This window comes from Ursus maritimus, unplaced genomic scaffold, assembly GCF_017311325.1.
Source record: "Ursus maritimus isolate PB19 unplaced genomic scaffold, ASM1731132v1 scaffold_18, whole genome shotgun sequence".
In the NCBI taxonomy this organism is placed as follows: Eukaryota; Metazoa; Chordata; class Mammalia; order Carnivora; family Ursidae; genus Ursus; species Ursus maritimus.
In genome coordinates this window covers 17,108,640-17,114,639 of record NW_024424230.1, presented here as the reverse complement: position 1 = coordinate 17,114,639, position 6,000 = coordinate 17,108,640, and positions in this window count along the sequence as shown.

The window sequence follows — 6,000 nt, the reverse complement described above, 5'->3', positions numbered from 1 at the left end:
TGTTTTGCTCTTGTAGGAGCCCTGCTGTTTTGATTCTACTTTCACAGTTCAGCATTCCCTTTCTCAATTCCTGCTTTGTTTTCCAGGAAATAGGCTTCAGATTCCCAGAAAAATCTGGTAGGTGAGGTGGAGAAACCAGAAGCAAATTATGATGCCAGCCCCAAATTAACTCAATGGGTTGCTATGAGTTCTTGACTATGAAGTTTGAAGAGATGTCTACAGCTCCTTCTATCTGAAACCCCCCAAGGGAAGGAGGCTCAGCTATTCCATGGAATTTTGAAATGTGGACAAACTTAGAGATGGTCTCTTCCCATTGTCTAGTCTTAGAGCTCTGAGCCTGTCTTGGGCTTCTCTTGTCCTTCTGTGTTCAGTGGCCCCATTTCATTGGGGACCTTCCCTGCTGTCCTGCCATCTGGTTTTGGCAGGGCTGTCACCACTCTGTCCTTTTCTCTCCCTTGCACAGGGGCGGGACCGTGACCCAGGCGGGGCCTTCCCTCATTGATTGAGGAGCCAGGGCTGCAAGCAATCTTCTCATTTGGAAAGAACCAGACTGTGGAGTAAAGCCAAGCAGAGCCAAGCATCAGAGCCTTGATGACATTATCTGTACTTCTGCTTCTGGATTCAGGCATGTTTTCCTATTTGCATATGAATGGCAGCCCAGGATAAGCAGGCTTCCGCACTTTGCTTTTTTTTTTCTTTTAGTTAAACAACATATCCTTGAGATGACTCCATATCAGTGTATGGAGAGCACCCCCATTTATTCTTACAATTATGCAATACTTCATTGTGTGGGTGTATCAATCGCTGATTCAACCACTTCTCTATTGATGGCCATCTGGGGTTATTTCCAATCTTTCCCNATTTCAAATGCACGAGCTTTCATATTTTCCCACAGCTGTTAGTCTTAGAGGTGGGATTACTGGATTATTGTACCAGTGTAATTTTTGCAAGATGCAGAGCAGTTCTTCTCCACAGGGATTATTCTGCATGCTCACTAGCAATGGGGGGAAATTTTGTGTCTCCACGATCTGGCCAAGAGAGTATATTGTCATACCTTTGGCTTTTTTCTCTCCAGGATTTTAATCCTGTTCTCTCAAGTCTTGCCCTCCTTGGAAAGGCAACACAGCTTCTCCCCAACATCTGTCGCACCCGCTTGATAAAACTGTGGAACATTCACAGAGGTTATGTTCTAGAGATGCTGGCAAACCAAGCGTAGAGTGGGTGGAGGACTCATCTGTGTTTAGGAACAGATCATGACCTAACTGGCGATACTGAAGAATAGCCCAGGACACTGGAAAGAGATAGGAGTAGAGGTCAGGGAAGTGGTGGCAGCGAGCACTATGGGGTTACATCTGGAGGTGAGCGATGGGGAAATCGTAAAGAAAAATGTAAGATAGCTGTGAGACTTGGTTTGGTTTATTTCCAGCCCTAACCCTTCAAGTGTAAAACCACGGGTAATTCAAGAAGATTTCCAGTATGTGAAATTGTCTTTCTGTTTTCCAGTCTTTTGGGAACTAGATCTTTTGGGAAATAATCCCAACGCCCCTCCTCCACTTCATCCTTCCTCCAGCACCCAGCAGAAAGCTGTTTCAACATTGTTAGGGAAATCTTTGGCACTGTTGGTTGAGTTCAATGAGTTCGCCTCAATTTTCCTGTTTCTAATACAATAATAAATGCAAAGAATATCATTTTAGAAGCATACTTTAAAATTTTTAATAGTGGGGTAAAGGAGTTCTAAAATGAGAAGACACATTTCACCTTTTTTTTTGTTTCAAAGATTATTTATTTAACAGAGAGAGACAGCCAGCGAGAGAGGGAACACAAGCAGGGGGAGTGGGAGAGGAAGAAGCAGGCTCCTAACAGAGAAGCCTGATGTGGGGCTCGATCCCAGAACGCCGGGATCACGCCCTGAGCCGAAGGCAGCCGCATAACAACTGCACCACCCAGGCGCCCTGACACATTTCACCTTTTAAATCAGGTAGAGAGTTTTCAGGTCACTCAGGTTTTGCTGTTGTTTTTTTTTTAAACAATCAATGAACTTGTTAAAATTGTTAATTAAAGCAGCTGTTTTAGATCTTCTACCACTGAGTTGAAGGACATAATTTATTTTGCTTCTGGCAAATGAAAATGTAATGTAAAGAGGGGGAAAAATTATTCCTCTTTCTACCAAAAAATCAGATCAAATAATTGAGCATTTGTGCCATCCAGAAAAGTTTAGGACTGAAATTTATCACCACAATTTTTGTGGTTGGCTGGATAATTGCCTTCAAAAATATCTAGGTCCTCATCTCTGGAATCTGTAAATGTTACCTTATTTGGCAAGAGACTGTGCAGGTGTGATTAAATTAAGGCTTTCAAGGCGAAAGGATTTTCCTGGGTTATTTGGGTGGGCCCTAAATTAATCATAAGCATCATTATAAGAGGGAGCCTTGACTACTCGTAGAAGAATAAAAGGAGGTATGATGGCTTCAACAAAGAGAGACAGATTTGAAGATGAGGGGTGGAGGGGGGGAACCCGTGAACAGAGGAAGTCGAAAGATTCTCCCCTCGAGCCTCGGGAACCTTGGTTTCGGCCCAATGTTATTGATTTCAGCCTTCTGGCCTCCAGAACTGTAAGAGAACTGATTTCTGTTGTTTTAAAGCACCAAGTTTATGGTCCTTTGTTATAGGGGCCATAGGCAACTAATACACTTCCCAGTTTCTAGGAAATAAGAACTTGGTCTCTGATTTTAAAATTGATCAGATCAATTAATGGGCATGAATGAGACTGTGAAGGCATTATTTAAAAGAACAAATTTGCCTCTTTTAGGCAGAAACACATATCTACATGAAATTTCAAGCGCTTCATTTATAAATAAGGTCAGCAGAGCTTCCTCACCTGGTGTGATGGTATCCAGCTGCTCAGAAGGTTCTCCCTACTACAAACTACCCTATCATGTTTTTATCTTTAATTTTTTTGAGAGAGAGTGGGGAGGGGCAGAGGGAGAGACAGCATCTTAAGTAGGCTCCATGCCCAGCACAGAGCTGGACACGGGGCTGGATCTCACGACCCCGAGATCATGACCTGAGCCGAAATCAAGAGTCAAACGCTTAACCTACTGAGCCCCCCAGGTGCCCCCATTTTGATTTTTTCACATGTATCGTTAGGCTTGTAGTTATAACATAAATGAATCTCCAGAGTTTCCATATATGAGCTCAGGCTACAATAAAGATGTGTAGCAGAAATCTCACAACCGTAGTGGCTTCAATAATAGATATTTATCTCTGACTCATACTGCATATCGGCAGCTAAATTTGCCACCTTGCTCTAGGCTGCAGGTTAGTTTCAGGTCTGTTTCTCGCGCCCCTCATGAGACCTGGGCTTAGGAACAACCCTCTGCTGGCTGTAATGTTCTTAATGGTGGAGGGCGGGAGCACAAAAGAAGTGGCAAGACTTGCAAAGCCTCTTAACTCTGTTTTGAATTGTCCACCTGTGCCTTCTGCTCATATGCCATTGAACAGAGTAAGTTACATGCCAACTGTAATATCACTGGGGCAGGAACATTTATTCCTCCTGAAGGTGAGGCAGTGAATATCTGCTGACCAATAATGAATGTGCCATACTCCTCCATCCTGAAAAAGTTAGCTGAAACCAAAGAATGCTGCAGTAAATGTAGGATTGGCACTGCAATGAAGGGGAGAATAGTTTTGGGGTAAGTGGCTGAACCTGAGATTTCTGTCTGAAATCAAGACTCTGAAATGAGGATAAAATGGTCTCAGGGTGGTAGTGCCCCTGGTTCTTAGAAGAAGCAAACACAAATCCACTTTGGATTCCCATAGGCTAAGATTAACCAGATAAATTCACCACCACATTAATTTATAATAAACACACATGGAATGAAGTCACTATGAGTGAGGGTCAGCAGAAACCAGAAGAGACACATTCCAGACTTTTAGACAGTAGAATTAGCAAAGCATAAAAATTAGTTATGGCTTGTTTAATCAAGTGAAGTTCGGAAACACAAAATAAGAAACTATCAAGAATGATGAGGCTGATTAGAAAAATAGAACTTTTAGATATGAAAAACATAATTATTGAATAAAAAACTAGATTGATGGGCTAAACAAAAAAACTAGACTCAAATAGTTGCTTAGCAAAGCAGAAGAGAGATCTGAAATAATCCCTCAGAATGCAGCACAAAGGAGGTGGGATACGTTAAAGAGGGTAAGAGACACTGATTATGGAATGAGAAAGTCTACATGTGATCATTTGGAATCCCACAGGCACAAATACAGAGAATGGAGAAAGAGCAATATTTGAAGACATGAGAGCTGAGCATTTTCCAGAAATAATAAAAAACTCAAATCCACAGATAAGGCGCAAAGTAGATTAGGCAGGATAAATAAGAAGAAAGCCACGTATAAACAAATTATAGAAAGTTCAGAACACCAAGAATGAAAAGCAGCTACAGATAAGACCAATGACCTGCAAAGGAACAATAATTAGACTTAGAGCTGCCCATTTATCACTAGCAACGGAAGCCAGAAATCAGAGGAATAGCATCTTCAAAGTGCAGAGAATGAGACCATCCTTTTACCTTGGGTAAGACTATTGAGTTTTTCTTAAGGGTTGTCCTGTCCTCCAGTTGCCCCCCAAATTATTCACAAACTTAAGACTTTAGAGGGGTGGGGTTGGGTAAATTGGTGACGCTAGTCACATTAAGAAGATTTATTTACATTTTTCTATATTCCATAACCACTCTGAATCTGCTTATATAATTTTCATCATCTTCCATGTATGGAGACATTTTCAGATAAACAGAAACAGAGTTTATCACCAATGAGCTTTTACTAAAAAAAATTTTAAAGTCTGCTCCTCAGGAAGAAGGAAAATGATCTCAGATGAATGTCTAAGAAGCAACAAGGAATCCTTAGAAACAAAACCACAAAACACATTGCTTAAACTAAAAAAAAAAAAAAAAAAAAAAAAAAAGATGAAAATAACTACTAACTAATTTGGTGGTTTAAAAAAGGACAGAATGAAACTGGATAGTAATACCATGGAAAGAGCTAATCAAAAATAGTGTTTTAGGGGCTCCTGGGTAGCTCAGTCGTTAGGCGTCTGCCTTTGGCTCAGGGTGTGATCCCGGCGTTTTGGGATCGAGCCCCACATCAGGCTCCTCTGCTGGAAGCCTGATTCTTCCTCTCCCATTCCCCCTGCTTGTGTTCCCTATCTGGCTGGCTATCTCTCTGTCAAATAAATAAATAAAATCTTTAAAAAAAAATAGTGTTTTAAGCTTCTTCTATTGTTCAGATGGGGGATTAAGATACTAACTTTCGATTTAAGTTAGGCATGCACATAAAATGTTAAAAGTAAACAATAAAAGAATAGAAATGCAACAATTAACATCCCAACTGGGAGAGGGAAACAAATATAAGAAAACAACAGCACAATTCAATAAAAAGATTCATTTAAAGGTAAGGGAAAAATACAGTAAAAATGTGGAAACAAATCTAGATATTTTAGAAATATTTAGAAAGGAAAATAGCTAATATAGCCAGGTAAGAGGCAAGTGTTTAGTCACACTGGGTAAAAAAGAGGAATCCGATATCTATGTCTCAGATATTTTTGGAGCTCTAGAAAGAAGAGCACATAGGTGTTCAAGATGTGGTTCTTTTTTTCTTTTCTCCAAGATGTGGTTCTTAAAAAGCTTAGCTATTTTTAGACACAAAGATTAGTTATTTACAAGCCTCTCTTTGCTACCCACCTCTATACTCCTCAACAGTTTCAAGCATGGTTTATTTCCGTTGTAATCATAAACACCTTAAATTTGTGCGCTTTCTCTGTGCGTCAATGAATGCAGCTAAGTTCCAAGATAACACCAGTTTTTACAGGTACGTGGCCATCTCTAAAAGGCCTGTTTCATGGGCTTTTTAAAGAACCCAAGTTACCAAAAAATTGAAGAGCAGAATGTAGTGTTATTTATATGAAATGTATGCAAATATGTGATGCTATGTATT